The following is a 19,173-nucleotide window of genomic DNA, read 5'->3' as shown; positions in this document are numbered from 1 at the left end:
AAAAAAAAAAAAAAAAAATTCTGGCAATGCTGATATACAGCAAGCTGGCATCCTCCAATGCAGCACAAGTACTGCTTGCTCTACTAGTGAAGACAAAAAGCATAGATTTCTACCAGTACAAAAATAAAAGGAAATCATTAAACTCAGGGTAGACTGTGGATGATTGTTATGTGATTCCATTTAATATTAGAAAATATATACTGTGGAGAAAGTGAAAACCAGAAGGATTAATTTTGTGATGGAAAAAAAAACATAGGAAGCTATTTTAAAAGATGTGATAATCTTATCTGAAAAAGTCTGATTAAGAATATTCAGTATGAATATTTTCTATGTATGTCACACTTAATTAGTTTGAAATATTCTGAAGATGTAGCATTATTGGCACGATACATTAATCAGTATTGTATTTAGATTTTCAAAATGTGTTTGTAAATCTTCCCGAGTTATGATTAATGACTGAGGAGAACAGACTTATGAGAGGAAATACAGAGTGTCTTATGGAAAATTGGGTTGTGGATCATGAATAAATTCAGTCTGTGCTCTTTGTCCTCTCTATTTATATACTACATCTATTAAAATAAATATTACAGGAAAGGCATTTTCATTATAAACTTTTTCCATGAGAAAGCTATTGACAAAGTCAATTGAAAGGTTTTTTGAGTTTGTGTCGTCTTTGGTTCAAAAATTGTTTTGGCTGAAAAGGAAGTTTCCCCGTTTTTTCTTGGCTATATGTAGTTTTTGTATAGGAAATACTTCATTTATTTTTTTTCTAGATTAGTGAAATATTATCTCCAAATGAAATGTTGATTTTTGTACAATGCAAAATAATACTGATGTGAAGTGGTATAGATTTTCAGCTAGAAGTTGATGGAAAATTCTGCAGAAGTCCTCTCAATACATTTCTTGGAGCTTTTTGCCTATTGTAGAGGACTGTTACTTGTACTATGCTCCCTCAGTCTCCTACTTACACAATGCAGTTGTCTTCTGCACCAGGTTTTTAATAGCACGCTCTGTTAGGTTCTAATGTACATTATATCTAGACAGTTTTAATTTATGCATGTATAATGACCTTCCTTCAAGTGAACAGAAATAACTCAAAGTAAAACTGGAAAGAGGATCAGAGTTCCATATGTGAGCATATCAGAGGAAAAACTGCAGTCTTAGGATAAATGAATTTATTATTCTCTTTTGAATACTTTACATGTCTTGGGCTTTAATGCTGAATGGAAAGCCAATTGAAAGATTCCTATTGACTTAATTTTATTTGAGTCAATGCCTAGTGAGTTCAGTGTTCTTTCACTGGGATTTCCCTTTGATTTCAGTGATATTTTTTTTTGTTGGTTTGTTTTGGTTTGTAATCAATTTTCCCAGGAGCAGTTTAATAAGCTGTACAAGATATAAATTTTCAAGATAACATGTCTTCTGATAATCTTCTTTCAAATACAGAATTAGTTGTTGTTATATATGAATCTCTGCGAAATGAAGATTTGGAATAGCAGTGATTTATATATGCACAGAACAGTAATGACTGTAAAATCTAATTATTTACGTTCTGGAAGGGCTTTAAAAAAAGAAAAAAGGAGAGCTGAGCTGACTTTCTGAAGTCTGGTATTTTAGAAGTGCTGAGCATGCATGTGAGAGGCTAAAGTCAGTGGAAGCTGAATATAGCCAGTACCTCTGGAAAACATGCCAGCATTGTATCAGCTCGGAGTGCGTTAAGGATTATTATGTCTAACGGTTGTGACATTTAATATGCTTTTAAAAACTGCGAGGAACAAGAAAATTACCTAAGGATAATGTTATCTAAGCAAGAATTTTGCAAATATTTGATACTTCTTTATTACACTTAGATACATGATGTTTGTTAATATATGAGAGTGGAAAAAACTATAGGAAGCTTAATGGTTGTGGGCAGTGATCATTTTCTCTGTAGGGAACAAAACAGCAACATTGGTTTATGTGTTAATTTTGAGACTGAATAAAAATTGTTATGAAAGAAGAATTTCCAGGCTTACTTGTGGGGTTTAAATAATGAGAAGTGCTGGTCAAAAAAGAATCACTTGTGGGGCTAGGCAGCCAAGTGAGAATGCAATTCACTGTACGCAAACTTAAGTTAATTAGAGTGGGAGCAATGGATTAATCTAGGGAATTTGTGCTAAATGGAGCAATCATTTACTTCACTGATCAGGCTAAAGATCTCAGTCTGTAGGAAAGAAAATAAATCACTGAAATGGTCAAGCTGTACCTTGAAATTATGCAATTAAGTCATTGTTTTGCAGTAGCAGAGGCTTAAAAATAGGGGATTTTATGATAGAAGTTGTTTATTAATACTTCATCTTGTGTACTCTGCACAGTCTGTTATCCAGAGGATTCTTTTTGGTTGTGTTTGTTTTTTGTTTGTTTTTTTCTTTTCAAAGAACATTGTTATTTTTCTTCCCAAACAGGATTTAGCACTGGGCAACAGTGGTCAGTTCCTGCTGTGAACGGACCAACTTACGGAGAGGTTATGGAAATGTGCTAATTCTAGCAGAGAACAGATTGATATGTTTCTGTACCAAAAATATGAATGGAATTTGAACAGATGATATAATTAAACAGCTTGGCTATGACTGCCACCGTGGTGTTCTGCAACAAGTCCTTATGCTGGCGGGGAAGTTCCATTATAGCAGCATGGCAGCTCTGATCTTGCAGAGTCTGCAAAAGTGACTGAGGAAGCAACTCCTTTCATCATCTTATACTGTCTTGGGATGAATAGAAGTACTCATTTCTTCCTCTACCCAGCTAATAACTCCTTTACACATCCTGCTCCTTTCATACTTTTGAGAGGATAGAAGCTTCCTTCCCCAAAAGCATGCTGGATGAAGGGGTCACCACCTGCCAACCCCTCACTGAGAGAAAATTACACAACTAATAAGTCCTAAGTACATAGTTAAAATACCTTTTGTCATCAGGCTGCTCAAGCCCTCAGCACTGATGAATCTTTCAAGTTGCTTTCTTCTGGTGAAGATGTAGAGTCTGGCTGAGAGTGGAGAGATACTTAGAATGCTTCTGATGGGACACACATGCAAGTGTGTGTATATATATGTATATTATATATATGAATTACTAAAGTTATTGTGCACTTTTAAGTAGTGAAGTAGACCAATATGGAGAGGCCAGCACAAGAGCAGGTACATGTAACTAACAATGAGGCTCATAACCTCTTCATATAAAGCATTGCTTATTTCGGTTATTGTTACTTTAAAACTCTCAAGTGTTGTATAAATTTCCTCCAGTCTTTATATACAAAGATTCTTTCTTAGTCTCTGCTTTTCCCTTATTCCTTAAATATTTTTTCTGCCATGTCTTCAAACAGATTCACGTGCCTGTGCGTGTTCTTCAGGCTCAGTGAATCCCAACGAAGCAGGTAGCAATGTCCAGGTGTCTCAGTGATTACATACCTTTGCTTTCCCACATTGAAACACTGTGTAGCTAAAGGAACTGAGGGTTCATTGTAAATGTTGACTCTGTGGTATGCACATGGAAGACTCGAGCAGGACCACTTTTTAGTTTGGTGTCATAAAGAACAAACCAAGTAAATACATGGCTGAAATTAGGAGATGTCCTTTCTTGACTAGGTTGTTTATATGTAACATAAATATGTAAAATATACCAAATTTCTGGCTTCAGAAAGGAGGTCAAAATAATTTGTTAATAGTGCAGAGATAAATTAATAGGCCATTGTTCTTCCATAGCGGCATCTTACCTAGTTGATGTTATACTTTGTTACTGATGCTTTGTTTGTCTCAATGCTTTTTAGTTTGCTCTTGGCTTAAAGGAACAAACCTTATATTAATGTTACTCAAGCTGACTCTACTTATTCCAGTCTAACTAGTTTTTTTTTTTTAATTCAGAATGCCTTCTATGCTGATTACTAACTAACATCCTTGCATATGAAGGTTATAGATATTATAATAACATGGCACTATCTTTTCCAGAACATTGCCTTGTATAAAAAGATCTGATGAAAAATTTAGCAGTGATTTAGCAACCTTATTAAGTTTTAAAGAATACTTAACTACTTTCAATAGTAGAACAGTTGAGAAGTTGGCTGAAACCTGTCTGACCACCTACTACACAGAATCATAGAAAATTATCATAACATCTGGAGAATGAAAAGATGATTAGAAGTAACTTCCTGTGAAACCAGCCACTTGTGTCTGTCTACCCTACGTGGACACTCCTGTTTATTGTATATGTGATTATGCATATACTATTTGTTTTATTTAGTAATACAATTGAGCCAGATCTGATAATATTTCCTAGCTTGTTATCGCTTAATTATCTTCTGATTTTTAGAGGAGCAGAAAAAGTTTTTCACTCCCTCTCTGCAAGGCACGCTTGGGGATGTCAGTTCAAACTCAAGTTGAGTGAATATGTACCTGGTGTATTAGAAGCCACTGTGGCACTTTAGATTGATAAGATGTGGTTTTGAAAAAATAAGAATAGACATGAGAAATGGCATTTTGAGTTATCCTAGTCTATGCTTTCAGCTTCTGAGGGCATTTTGAATAAAAGAGAGTGAATATCACATTGTCGTGACCCATTGAGAGAGGGCCAATCTGGCATAGTACAGAATCAAGGTGCATTTCTTACATCTGTAAGCTAGAACTCAAGATCTGGCCCATTAACTCCATAGCTCTTAAATTTATGAGCTCTAAATGAGGATAAGGATGTAATATATGCAGCAGCACAAAGTACTAGTGTAGCAGTTTTTCAGTGAACATGCGAACAATATCATTTTTAATATCAGTCAAAAAGATTAGTCTGTTGATGTCACTCAAGGCAAATGGAAAAGCACAGCTGGGGCCTGAACAGTTTCTGATCCTAATACCAAATAATTCTCATCCTGCCACTTCCACTGTTCATTGGTCTGAAGAAACTGCAGAAATATGAGTAGGTATGAGCAGGATCTATATCTGGCCAGAAGACTCCTGCTGGAAGGGGAAAGGCGCAAAGATGATTTTACAGATTCTGCTGCTTTGCTTCAGGCATTTGTTTAAGTAAATACTGGTATTATAGTTAATCACTTTGTGCTAATAAGGAAAGCTTGTCTTAATACTATTCTGGTTTTGTGAGATAATACCTTAATTGTTAGTTAATTAGACCATTTAGACCACTTATTTAATTCAGATTTTGCTCTGTGATGCCTCAGTGTCATCACCAAACTGGAAACTTGTTTTAATATTTAATGTTAGTTTGCTTTTTTCTTCCAGATGGTTTTATCATCTGGAGCCTTTCTCACTTTTCACTTTTGTTGCGGTACTACTAAAGAGCAGTAAAATCACTGACTTTCATCTGATGTACCAGAGGGTAGAACTGAGCATACTGGGCCTGGTTCATTCTTTCATCCATTTTAGTTATTTAACTTCTGCAGTCGTGACACCAACTCATTGCACCAGGATTTTGTGGGAAAGCCACAGCAGGGAATTTGTTTGGATTTCCTCAAACCCAAGTTAACAATACCTTCATCTGCTTTTCAGCTTTGTGCCTATGCTGTTTTAATGGTTTTCTCTCTTAACGAAGCTCCAGTGATGATGTATCACTGTAGAGCAGAACATGCTTTCCCCAGAGCTGAGCAGCCTCTTCCTTTCTCTCCTTAGCAACGATCCCAGGTGTGTAACGTTTGCTCTTCTTGTCAATACTTCTCATTCAGCAGTGTGCTGCTGCTGCTAAGTCTCTTTGTTTTGTGTGGATGTTGGTTTTTTTTTCCCACTTAAATCAAGCTGGTCCTAAGTATTTCTGTAGCAATAACAGACATGATAAGCATTTAATGAACTGGTATTGTCAGTGTTCTGATGGCTTATGCTTAATACAACAATCATACTAACAACAGGTGATTCTTCTTAAGTGTTTAAAGCAACTTAAATATCTTTGATTGTGAAAGCCCATTTAGACTGAAGAATGCTTATGCTTCAGAGGGTGGGATTAGCTCAAGGAATGATTTGCACACTCCTTGGCTTTGGATAATTACCTAGCTTATGCTGAATAAGGGATATCGAGTTAAAGAGAGGCCCTTTTTGCCAGTTCTGTCTGAAATTATCCTGAAGCTTTCAGCACATTGGCATGAAACTACTAATGCAGCTTTAACTCCTACCAGAATTTGTAGTTGATAACCTGTGTTCAGTCAAAGACCAAATTTAACCCCAAATATTCTCTTTGGGGAGATGTGAATTGTGTTTTCTGCTGCAGTATTATACATTTTCTGTGGTCTAGGAAAAGCTTCTCATACAGAGCTGGTTCTCTGCCTTTTCTGCTGTGGATGAGAGCTGTTGGGTCAGCTACTCCTCTTCATTCCAGGCCTCTGAATGTAAACGAGAGGTTGGAGGATTACAACCTCAAGTATCTCACTGCATGTCATTTTTGGGGCTGGAGTCACTTGTTTTTTGTTCTGCCCACAACCTTGGTGCACTCGTGACTTACTGCCTATGCGCTGAGTGCTACAGGCTGTGTTTTTCCTATCCAGAGTCCTGTACAGGCTTTCTTTCTTGACACAGTGAATTTCAGGGAACAGTGGAGTTTAGATCAAAAGTCCCCAGCTTTTTCCTAGTGTAGCAGATGGAGTTTTTAAGGCTCGCTGTGGATTAGGCAGCAGCGCTTTCTCATTTAGGGACAAGTACAAAGAGCATTATCATACGTGAAGTTACTTTGCAGTAACTTCTACCAATTAAAATAAAAAGTGAAAAGATTATGCTATACAGACTTAATAACCACTCAGCATATTTGATAATGTCACTGCTGTCAATATCATATTCACTACTGCACTTAATAGCTGAACAGATGCAGCTCGCTAGAGCACCAAATGGTATACAGCAGCAGGGAGTCCCATCTGACAAGTTGGTTTTGTTTTATTTCCTTTCTAGAGAGCCTTCCTTGGTATCCCAAGTTTCCGTGCTGTTTTGTTGTTTTTATTCAGCAAAGGGGATTGCTTGTTTTCAAAGAAAGAGGGTTTTTTTTTTTTACTTTTTAGTGGAAGTACTACAAAATTCCTAACAAAGCTACTGTAAGGAATGATTTAATTGAAGATGGTAAGCTCTTGATTTGAAAAGGGTTTGCCTGTAGCAGGTGATATATATCTGCATTCATAGGTTACTTGTAGGGTAGAAGCTGTTCTGTTTGTTGTAGGTGATTTGAGGGCTTGTTGTTGTTTTTTATTGCAAGATTTTGCGTGTATGTCTGCAAGACACTTTGCTCTGTGAACGATAACTCTTGGCTGTAATAGTGAGGCAGTTGTTTGTTGTTTGTTCTCTACGGATCAATTCATAGGACCATTTTGTGAGACTGTCCAGTCTTCTAATTGCTTGTCTGGAAAAACACCTGAGGTATACACTTTGAGCCTACAGTAAGATGGCTATGCACTTAATATTGTCTAAAAAAAGAAATCACAGAACAATACAGAACATATAGTGAAAACCCTGGAAAGGTAAAAATACAGGGTATTTGTTTTCGGGACACATATAATAAATATATAACTGAGACTGAACTTGTTGCAAGCATTTTGCTATCCATCCCATGTTTCGTGGCATAAATAAACCCAGAAACCCCCTTGGTTACACTTCCTATTCCTTATTAATATAGGTATATAATAAAGGCTTGATGTTGCCAAGGGCTAAACTCACAGGTGTAGTGCCTTCCCCGGAGCTTAAAAAAGAAAAAAAAGAAATGGTCACAGGTTTGTGTTTAACAGCATTAAAGACCTGAATTTAAAATCTCCTTTTTAAAAGTTGGGTGTTTAATTTGACGTTCTTAAGCCATTGATTTTCTTTTCTTCTTCCTTGCTTTTCACTGCATTTTGAAACTCAAAAAGCACAGGCACATCTCCTTGTCACAGCTGTAGTGTGGTACATGATGACACTGAGCTCTGCTAGTGTGGGAGGAGGGGAGGTAGGGGCTGCAAGAACAGTGGAGAACTGATTAAAATTCAAAATGAGCTTGATAAAGTGGAGAAATAGTCTGAAATCAGGAAGATGAATTTCTACAAAGGAAAGCACAGTTCTGTACAGAAGATAGAAAAATCAAATGCACCAGTATAAAAATGGGGAATAATTGTGGCCAAGAAGCAGTTCTGCAGAAAAGATTGGAAAGTTACAGCTGATTGCAATTTGTTGCAGGAAAAAACAGGCATTGGGATGTATTCATGTGTGGGGTGGCAGAGAAGGCAAAGAAGTTAATTGTTTATTCAGTGCTGCTGAGACCTTAGCTGAAGAAGCATGTTTAGTATTGAGTATTAGCTCTGCTTTGTGAAGGAGGTAAGCAAATTAAGCAGCTAGTAAGAGAAACTCTGCTTTAATTAACATTTAACTCCAAAGAATATAGTGAAAGAATGGGCTCTGTTTTGTTCATGACAGGGAAGGCAGGGAGTGACTGAATGTGAAAACAGCATTTTAATACGTACAGGTTGCTATAAAGAGGAGCGTGACTAACTTGTTTTGCCTGTCTCTCAAGATAATGTAAGAAATAGTTGGATTAATTTACAACAATGGTATCAGGTATTGGGGGAGGGAGGGGGGGGAAGTCAAGCTATGTGGAGCAGGTTATGTAGGTAGGCCCAGTAAATCTATGCATTTAGGATCAAACTACATTCCTGTCAGTGATGAGGATGCCACAGAGCAGTACAGTTGTTTATGCTGCAGTTTGTAATGGGAAGGCTGAGAACCAGGAACGTTTGCATGTCAGCTCAGTGAGTTTCATTATTTTCATTTCTAAAGACAGAGATAAGAGAGAAAGTAAGCTGCTGAGTGTGTTTTCTTTTAATATCTGTTGGTTTTAGTGTCATCAGCAAACTGTAAGACTGTACGGTATCTCGAGGTAGAACCCAGTATGCTTTTGCCGCATCAACGTCTCTTTGTGCTTAATGTTAGCCAGCTAGTGGTCTAGAAATGAAGTTAAATTTATACATCTGAGAACAATTTACCACCCGAGCAAAGGACTGTTGGTGTGTTGTTTGCTGACTGTTGGCATGTGCCTCCTGTTCAGCTTGAAAAAAAGGTGGTGGTGATGTAACCAACTTTGTCTCCTCGCCCACCTCTTATACTGTTACCAAGCATTTGCTTGGTGGCCGTGTGGGAGTAGTGAGGTAATTCAAACCGTCCTGGTGTAAATATAAAATAACCCAAATGTGCTAAATGGGCAAAACTCAACTGATCATGTTACAAGAATAACATACGGTTGGGATGAATTATAAAATTTATCAGGTTTTTGAGCTATTTGGCCGCTCCATTGGGTGCAGACATGGCTGTATGGATGGTGTGAAATGTTGCTTGTCAGCACAATACATGTGATTTATCCAAAAGACAAAAAGTGTTCACAAATCACCGGCATTATCCTTCCCTATTTCATTTTTTAAAAACAAGTCTCTGATTTCTTAACATTGTCATTTGAGTTGAGGCTTTTCAATACTTTTAGCAGAATGTTGATTACAGAATCTACTTCTAGCTGTTGATGACTATCACAATTTAGGGTTCATATCAGTAAAAGCCCACCGCGCTTCAAATAGTAGACTAAATGTTATAATTTTGGTATTGTTCTCCAGCACTGAATCTTTAGCCTCTGTCTGTGCCTCTGTTCAGTAGGTTGTATCCTGGGCCTTGCTCTGCAGCACAGCCAAGTTAATTCCCGAAGCTCCATCCCCATTGCAACTGTGGGAACTTGCTCTGGACTGAAATGGTTTAAGTTTTGGGTTATCATTTGCAGTGACAGCTGGCGGTGGTCTGTTTAAATGTGAATCTCTTTTCTTTTTACTACTCTTTTCTTATTGTCAGCAATGTACAGTGCAAGATTAACACACTTCCGTGGTAAGGAAGGCGAACCTCCCCTTGTTCTGTTCTGGTTCTCCCCTTCAATTATATGTTCTTCCCTACTATAGCCCAAGTTGTGTTGTTCATCTCCCCTGGCTATTTTGCACTTCTGCAGTCACAAATGTAGATTGTGGATTTCCTTTGTTGCCCCAGAATGTAGAAGACATCCAGGATGATAATACATGTCCGTTCATTGAGGTGGAAGAAAAATAATGAATAAAATCATTGCTGTGACTGTGTCAGGATGGTCTTTTTCTCTCGTAATGGAGGTGTTGTTCAGCATTTCTAATTACCATATTAATCTTCAGTATCCCTTGAGACAAGTGTAATATCAGGAATAGTAGTGCATGACAAATTTTGACCCTCAGAGGCGCTGGTCGCAAACTGTTTTGTTTGCTGGCGAACCTAATTGGTTCCCTATAGTCCTTCCTTTTCTCCCTGAAAATATTTGAGAGATTCATAATGCTTTTTTCCTATAGTGTAGAGAAATGTTAAAAATCTAGCCAGAGAAATAGTCTTGTGTGAATCATGTTCTCCCACACACATGCTACGCATGAAGCGTTTATCAGAAACATTCCACGCAGTATTTTTTTTAAATAAGATTGATTTCTGCATCTGAATTTTGCATATGTGAATTTATACATTGTAGTTTTGTTGTTGTTGTTTTTGAAATTGCTTTTACAGTGTTAGTGTACAGGAGTGTTCCCAATCACAAGCAAAGAGATAGCTGTGGTGAGTGGTGTATATTCCCAGAAAAACAAATTATTTCCTCAAGAACTGGGGAAGACAGTGGAGCCTTTGGTCCACCCCACCTCCACTGAGCTTTCTTCTCTGTGGGCCTGGCTGGTTCTGATCTGTGACTTAAATTACCGATCAGTGGGAGAAACTGGTACTCCTTTCTCTAGCCCTCCTGGGCAGGTGACAGCAGTGCTTTGGTTGGTAAGGCACAAAAGACAGTAAGCAGATCATTAAGGAAGACAGTGGGCTTTTTGGTTAACCACTTAGTTGGTGCAGTTATAAATGTTCAGTGTGGAACGCTAATTTTCTGGTGTCTTTTTTGCTTTGAAACATATGCACCTATCAGGAAAAAAATTATGTAGGTTTTCAAACTTGTTGTTTTTTCCTGATCTATTAGATTGACACCACAAAATCTTGTAGATGCAACATAAAGGTTATACAATCAGTAGCTGGGTGTTCTAATTCTCATTGTCCACTTTGAACTGGCTTCAAGAGAAGGATTGGTGATCTGATCTAGGTGTAGTAGTGTTGTGTAAGTTAGAAAATGTTTTTTCTGACCTTGTTTCTTGGTGGAAACTGGAAATTGGGAAATTTGAAGTGCCAGATGTAGTTTAGAAGCAAAGGTGAAAGGACTGCTTTGGCACCACTCATCAATTGGAGCTGATTTTAGTGGGATTTGACAAAGCTAGATTTCAATTCTTTCCATTTCTAGTTCAGAATGGGAGCTCTTCTAGACTCCCACATTGTAGCTTGAAGGCATTAAATAAGAGCTTTTGACTTCCCTTGCTGCATGAGTCTTTGTTCCTTTCTGTGTTTCTAAAGCAGTGAAATGCTTTGTATTGTTATACATCAGAGAGAAATTTTTTCAAACTTTATCTAGTATTTGTAAACATTTTATAGATAGATATTGATTAAAAAAAACTGTCCTCATTATTTTATGGTCATTATAGTCCTGACTCCTGTTGCTTTGTTTCTTAACCTAAGTGATTCTATTGCTCTGTATGGTAGTACTTCCCTTCTAGAACCTGGCTGAAACATTTTTCAGTTAAAATTCAGAATGGAAGTTTAATTTATGTTAATGAGAAATAAAGTCCTAACTGTTGTTCTCGTTACTGCCTCTAAGTGCAGAAGGCAAGGAGCTTGGAGAGCACTGCAACACTTGCACGACATTAAAGACATAGTAAGAGGAGAGAATGTCAGTGCTCTTAACGTGAAACATGGCATACTCATGCTTCCTAGAATCCACTGTACATTTTCAAGGGCCAAAACCTTTTCTGAACACCTCAGTACAACAAAATTTAGCACGTTTCCTTAGCACAATAGAATATTTTTGGAAATGTGGACAACTGACACGATGACAAAGCACTGTATTGATGAAAAGACAGAGCAATTAGGTGAAACATTCTGTGGTGCTTTGTAGTGAGTATTCCTCTTTTCTGTGAAAGAGGATTATGCCTTTTGTATTACTAATTCCAGCCACCTATGTTAAATCTGAATTTTGTAGTGTATTTCTCTGATCTGTTAAAGCCCTCATGAAAGCAATATAATGATCCTCCGTACCAATCATTTGTTACAAAACTTCCAGAAGATTTAGCAATGATAGCAAAAAATTGACACATTAGAAACATTAGTATGTAATGACTATTTTTAAGTCTTTAATGGTTTAAGAATAAATAACCTTCTGAAAGCCAGCTGCAGCTCCCAGTTTGTTTGCAGTTTGTAATGAGTTGCTGTGTAAGTGCTGTAAAGCTCTAAAATTAGGGAGCAAGTTGTTTTGGTTTCTACTGGCTATTATGAAATTAAGAGGATGTTTATGAGGGCATAAGTGTAAATGGAGATAACTTGTATTGCTGTCCTGAATGAATATTTTGATCAATTTACCCTCTCCTCACATCTTCAGAGCAATAGGAAATAGATAGTTATGGGTTCCATCTAGAGAGTTTCTTAATGGTTGATAATAAAACTGGTAGTTTCTTGGTTATGTATTCTTTGGGTGGAGAGTGGCAGTGAACTTTATTATATGTTTCCTAATTTCCAAACTGCTTCTAATTCAGCATGTACTCAGTGCAAAATAGAAACCTTTTATTGATTGCCTGTGTGTGAGAGTACTTATCACTTTTAATAAAAGTAACTATTTATTTTCTGATTGTGGACCTATGACATTATGATGCAAGTTTAAAATACATATATATTACTGAAAAAAAGAGAGTTCTGGCAGTAGACTTAGGTAAACCGGAGGATCTCCTGGCTGGCACACAACTCCTTAATTTTAAGACAGTGATCTTGGTTTTAAAGGGAAATAGCAAGCCAGAGATATTTCTAATATTGCATCACTGCCCTGTTTGCTTTTTTTTTTAATAAAATTTTTAAATCTTAAAACCGTTTCTTTGCATTCTTTTGATTGCTTGGCTCTGTAATTAATGCAATAAATGTGATTGTAAGAAATCGCATAAAAACAATAGACCTAAACAGGAAACATACTTCTATGCCTTTTTGTCTGTTTTTGTCATAAGACACAAGATTATGAATTTGTTCTGTTTTCTGTTGCTGTTCCAGAGCAGCAGAAGCTAATGCTAGTTTCTACTGTCTTATCTAAAATAAATTTAGAAATGGTAGCTCATGCCAAAAGCATATCTGCATGGCTTGTTATGTTGGCAGGAAATTAGCGTGAGATTTTATAATGTGGATTCCTTTTATCCTGCAGATATTAGTGCCTCGTGGTCATGTTTCCAAACTTTCCTGGAATGTTTTGAATACTAGGAGCTTAATGGTTGTTTATGGTTTTTGTTTTGTTTTCCTTGGCATGTTTGTTTAAACTAATAATAAAACATAAAAGTAATATTTTAAGGAATTCTGTGTAAGTTGCATTAGTGTTAATGGAAACAAAAACATTGTGGTAAGGCTGTAGGAAGGAAAATGAGCAGTGAAAATCTGCCTGACTATCAGTAAGCACCTTAGCAGTCACTGCAGAAGTACAGTTCTGAAACAAGGTTTCCAAACCCTGTATGACTTTGAGGTTTGTTCATGAATGAAACAAAGCACAGGGTAAAAGGGTATTGAGATTCAAGTTTAATTGCAATATTTCTTTGAATGTGGGATCCCAGCTAAGGCTCTGGATTTCTCTTTTAAACCAAGCCTATCCAGCTACATGCATGAGTACTTCGACTGTGTGATAAGAATAAAATGGATGTACTTCTTCTAAGATCTGTGCTGTGATTCTCATTGAAAAGCATAAATTAATCCCTAATTCGCACCTGTGGCTTCTGCACAAAATAAAAATATCCCGAGGAAAAAATGTCAGAGTTGATTGGTAGAAAATTTGTTGTAACTGCATTGTATATGAAAATGAATATATTGGATGACAATTTCTATTATTTTCACAAGGTCCATTCAGTGTAATTATAATTTACCATTCAATTATACCATTCTCTTTATGCTAATTTTCAAATTATTCTTTCTTTTTCTTTAATGACTATATATGAATCATAGAAAGTACACCTAATTAATACCTCTGCTCATTGCTACAATTAAACATTAATCAGATTTGATTTTTAGAGTAATGTGCTACGCGTCTTCTAATCTTCTGAGTTACAACCTGATAAAAATTTCATTGCCCTTGTTACACAGTTCTCAATGGGGAAAGGATTTCCATCTAGTGTATTTCATACACAGTTGTGACTTCTATATAAATTTCACACTCCTTATACAACTCTATAGATAAACAGGTTAGAAAAGCATAGGCTGATAAAAAGCAAATTGACCTTTTAGACTTTGTTTCAAAAATAAGTTGTGTGCCTGTCAGTGTGATGAGTTAAGGTGATATTTTGAATTACCATGGGGATGATGGTGCTTAGTTGGTCTAAGCCTTTCTTACGGGGGGAGTGATGGGGCAGCGCTGAGCTCTGCGTTCTCAGCAACGGGGCCCAAGGGATGAAGCTGTATCAGGGGAGGGTCGGAGTTAGGAAGGGCTCTGGGCCCAGAGGACAGTGGGCACAGAACACTGCCCAGGGCAATAAGCATAGCACTGAGCTGCTGGAGCTTAGGGAGCATCTGGAGAATGTGCTCAGAAGCAGGTTTTAGATGGTGCTGCTTGGAGCCAGGAGATGGACTCAGCAGCTCTGGTGGGTCTCTTCCAACTCAGAATATTCTGTTCTTTTTTTTAGTCAACGTATTTGAATATGAATGTTCAAAAATCCACCTTTATTTTGTTTGGTAGTGATCGTTTAGAAGAAATCAACCCTGAATCTTGACATGTTAAAACAGACAAGTCATTGACCTGTTAAGCAGCAATGCTGTAGAATAGCTCATTTTCTTCAGTGTATCCATAAAGCATCTTAGGGTTGTGCGGTGCTTTGTTTTGGTCCCTGCTGCCCCTACTACCACTGATTTCCTAGACTTGAAGAAAGGCCATTGGTAAGTTGAGTGATTTATGATAAGAAGCGGACAGGTAGGGAATTAACTTCATTGTGCCCCTAAAACTTGTCTCTATTAACTTGCTTTCAACAGTGGAAAAGCCTTTTGAAATCATAGGAAGTTCAGAGTAACAGGATGGAATGAGTGCTGGGTCATAGGTTAGCTCTCCCCGATCATCTGCAGCTTAGAGGTATTTCTTACATTTTTTTTCCTTAGAGACCTAAGCCCCATCTCTTCATTCAATTAAAAAAAAATAAATAAATGAGAAGTTGATCTAGGCAAGGGCACAAAAAAGGTTTTAGAACAGTTTTTGGTAGAACTGGAGAGAGTCCAACTTTTATTCTGATTCTCGGTAGATTTAATTAACCCTGAGCTTATCGTGTTGCCAGAGCCTTGGTGTTTCTACCCTATGCAACAAGTGTGTGAGGACAATATCTGATTTGAAATTTGGAATTATTAAATTTTGTTATAAGCACAGAAGAAGTAGACTGCTCAACCAGTTGTATCTATAAATGGCATTATCGAAGTATTCAGACTGATGTGGCAGAAGATAAAAATGAGTCATGAAGCTGTTCTTTCCTTCATTAGAAATTGCAAGTGTCTGGGTGAGAGCTAATATATATAAACAACAGCATGTTTTAAGGATGGGTTGTACTCTCACTCTTTTTTGCTCATGCAGATAGGATGAAGTTTTCTGACCTGTCAGGGATCCTCTCAAGTAGGAAGACTTTGGTAAGGTCTGCCATGAATATGGCGCAAAGAGAGCGTTGGCAGCCATACAACAATTGTTGGTATGTGCTGGACCTCTGCTCCATCAGGATTCTGTGGGATTTGGAGAGGTCTAATGAGCACAGCCCTGACTCTTTTTCTGTGATAGAGGAAGAGCTTCTTTGAGGACCCCATGCTTCTGAGCTAACAGCAGGGAGCTGTGCTGTGCATGTACTGGTGTTGCTGTAATCACTGAGCAGGCTGTGGATCAGTGACAGTGCTCAAACACATGAGGTGTCCCCATGAACTGATCTATTTCTTTCAACTCTATAGAGAGGATGCTGAATATGTGTTACACTGTTCTTCAGATGTAAAGAATGTAAGAAAAAAAATAGTAATTCTATTACTGTTTTGTATCATACTTATGTCCATTGTCACTTGTTGGTATTTTCTTTGTTTTTTCCTTAGATTTTACATATCGTGTACTTAATAAGTAGGCAGCTATTAGTATTTCCTTTCTGCTTTATTTCTATATGAATATCCATGATTATTAGTTAGGTTTGTCAAGATTTAGTCTCTATTACTTTATCCTTTAGGTACTGCATCACTTGTGATTATATTCCTGCTGTACTTTCTGTTGAATATTTAGTCTCTTTTCTTAAAGAATTATTTTCAGTTCTTCCCCAAGTCTTAAATGAAGAGTTCTACTTCGGAATCATAAGCAGGTGTAAGAATGTTTTTGAGGAGGAAGAAAATGAATTCTTTTTTCTTTTTACTTTTAAATCCTATTTGAAATAAAGGTGTATAATATCATTGGAAAAAAAAAAAATTCAAACCAGTGGTTTGGCCTAAACCTTCCAAGGCAGAGCTCAGAATTAACTTCTTGCTTAATCCCTCCCCCAGAACTACATTTGCTAGGCTTGTCACTTGCTTGTTTCGCATTGTCATGGGCACAGGGTAGAGCTTTAAAAAAGTCAAAATTTAATTTTACAGCCTGGTTTTGTTCTTTTTAGGCAAATGGGAGACAGACTCATACGTTGTTCTGACACCTCCTACTTGCTGTTGTTCTGTTGTTTTTTTTTTTTTAAGAAAAAAATAAAAAAGTAACAAAAACACTTGGTATCAGTTTTAGTGGAAAAAGAACTCTTTATGGCAGTTCTTAAATTGAAAATACTGTTTTTGTTTTGATTTATTGACCTGATCAGCGTTAATAGCCAAAAGAGACATTGTTTTCTTTAATTCAGCCAAACTGCTACCAAAACTACCAGAACATTTGTATATCACATGTCCTTAAAAATAATGTCCTTTTCTGTGCGTGAACTACAGAAAAACCATTTTTGCACTCAATTCTTTGAAAATGAAAGCAATTTTATTGTGAAGCTTTCTCCCAGTCTTGAACAACCTTGTGAGTAATTTTAAGTGTGTTAATGGCCAAATAGTACAAGCAGACATTTTAGATTTGCTGGAAACACTTGTTGAGATGTGCAGATCTTCAGTTGTACATTTAAAAAGCTGTTTTTAATGAGAGCAAAACTTGCAGAGCATTAAAATAAAATACTAGCAGAAGAAAAAACAAGCATACGGGTTTCAAACAGGGAGATATTTTTGTCTGTCACTGCTGTTGCATGTTTTTGGAGTAACTGCTCCAACGGGGTCATAAATAGGAAACCAGTGTTACACATACAAATTATTTTCAATGATATGCCCTAAAACAAGATTTTATTTTTTTTGCTGAAAAAATGCATGCCTTAGTTTGAGTTCAGAGGTGATGCTGAATTTACTCAATGTTTAAACCCAAGAATGTGTATGGGTGGTTTTTTGTTTTATTTATTTTCATTTTTTAGCAGGATCAGATTTTGAGCTACTATACTTCCCATGTACTTTTGCATGTGTGTTTTGTATGTAGTACTCTGCAGTGTTAAGTGGACTCATAAATCTTTCTAGGCTGTTAGCCTGATCTGTAAGAAACTAATGTGCAAAGGGAGTATTTTGTCCACCAGACATTAATGCAGAGTATGACAAAAGAACTATTGCTTTGCGTGATTTATAAGGCTGACCTAAGGCAGAAATGTAATAGTTTCATTATTCATTTAACTGTATGCATCCTTTTTTGTTGCCACTTTTTTTCATTACTTCAATTCTGGAATTAGGCTTGCTGTTGTGTGTTTGTCTACAAGCTCTGAGCAGAACGCAGGGCTGGGCAGATGATGACCAGCAGAGTGCATCTTGATAACAATGACAGGCCTCTCTTGACCAAGAGAGAATGCAGTTCTTCCTGGATAGTGAAGGGGGGAAGTAAAAGATGAAACAGTATAATGTTCGTTTATGCCTCTATCGGTAAGGCTTGTATTTATCTCAGTTAGGTTGATGGAGTTGGTATCTTGTTCAGCAAAGAGCTTTCGCTATTATAGTAGTTCAAAAGGCATGTTATGGCTGTTGGAGACTTTCATTTTCCCAGAAAAGCTTGATTACCAAAGAAAATAGGCTTCTGTAGTTTTGTCCATGGGTTGATCAATCCTAATTTCTTCCAACAGTATTTGGGCCTTCTTTTAGTTGAATTTTGTAGAAGCAATGTAATAAATTCTTCTTTTTCTTTCTCTTTTTTGTTTTTTTTGGTAAAAATCTGCAGCTCCCTCTCAGGAGGGAGACCTGTTAAGCTTCTGCTATGAGAGAGGTAAGAAAAACTTGAGTATTTTCCATTCTGCTTGGCAGTAGCTAAAGAATCGATCAGCATTTGAACCCATTGGCCAGCTAGTCAGCTCATGTACAAATTCAGTGTAGGGAGGACATCTTCTGTTCTCTATTGATATGATAGGACATAAAAAGATAATAAGAGAAACGGGGAAGGAGAAAGTTTTGGGAAGCTCCTGGTGTACTGCTTACAGAGCAGATCCTTGTGATGTAGAAATTCTAAGCCAAACTCATTTCTTGATGATGTTGTTGTTGTTTATTATTAGTGTGGCAAAAACTTTCATTTCAGTACCAGCCAGGACACCAAATATTCTTCTAATAAAGCAGTATGCTAATAAGAACAGAAATCCCACAGTGTCCCACATTGAAGTGTTAGCTTGCGTTGCTTTTGTGGTGCTTAGCAATAATTATAAGCTAATTTATTACACATATTCAGTTATATACAACAGTTTTAACCCATGAGCTCTTTCTCGTTTCCTTTGGGGACCACGCCTAGCCCAGTTTGTATCGAGCTACCAGATAAGTTTGAAAATGGATTTACAAATGGACTAATGTGGCTATCGCCGTAATGTGTTTGCCAAAAAGTAGCATGGTAAACTCTAAAGCCAGATTTGCAGAGTTTGTTGTATTGAATTTAGTAATAATAGTTGTTCAAAAGAATGGTAAGTCTGCTCTTTCAGAAGAAAGGGTTGGCATCAACCTTGCCTCATTGCAGAGGTGACCGAGAGTCTCAAATGCTTCTTGAATCTTCAAAGGAACAGGTAGTGTTTAGATATATGAAGATGGA

This window comes from Meleagris gallopavo, chromosome 2 (genome assembly GCF_000146605.3).
Source record: "Meleagris gallopavo isolate NT-WF06-2002-E0010 breed Aviagen turkey brand Nicholas breeding stock chromosome 2, Turkey_5.1, whole genome shotgun sequence".
In the NCBI taxonomy this organism is placed as follows: Eukaryota; Metazoa; Chordata; class Aves; order Galliformes; family Phasianidae; genus Meleagris; species Meleagris gallopavo.
This window is presented reverse-complemented; position numbering follows the sequence as displayed.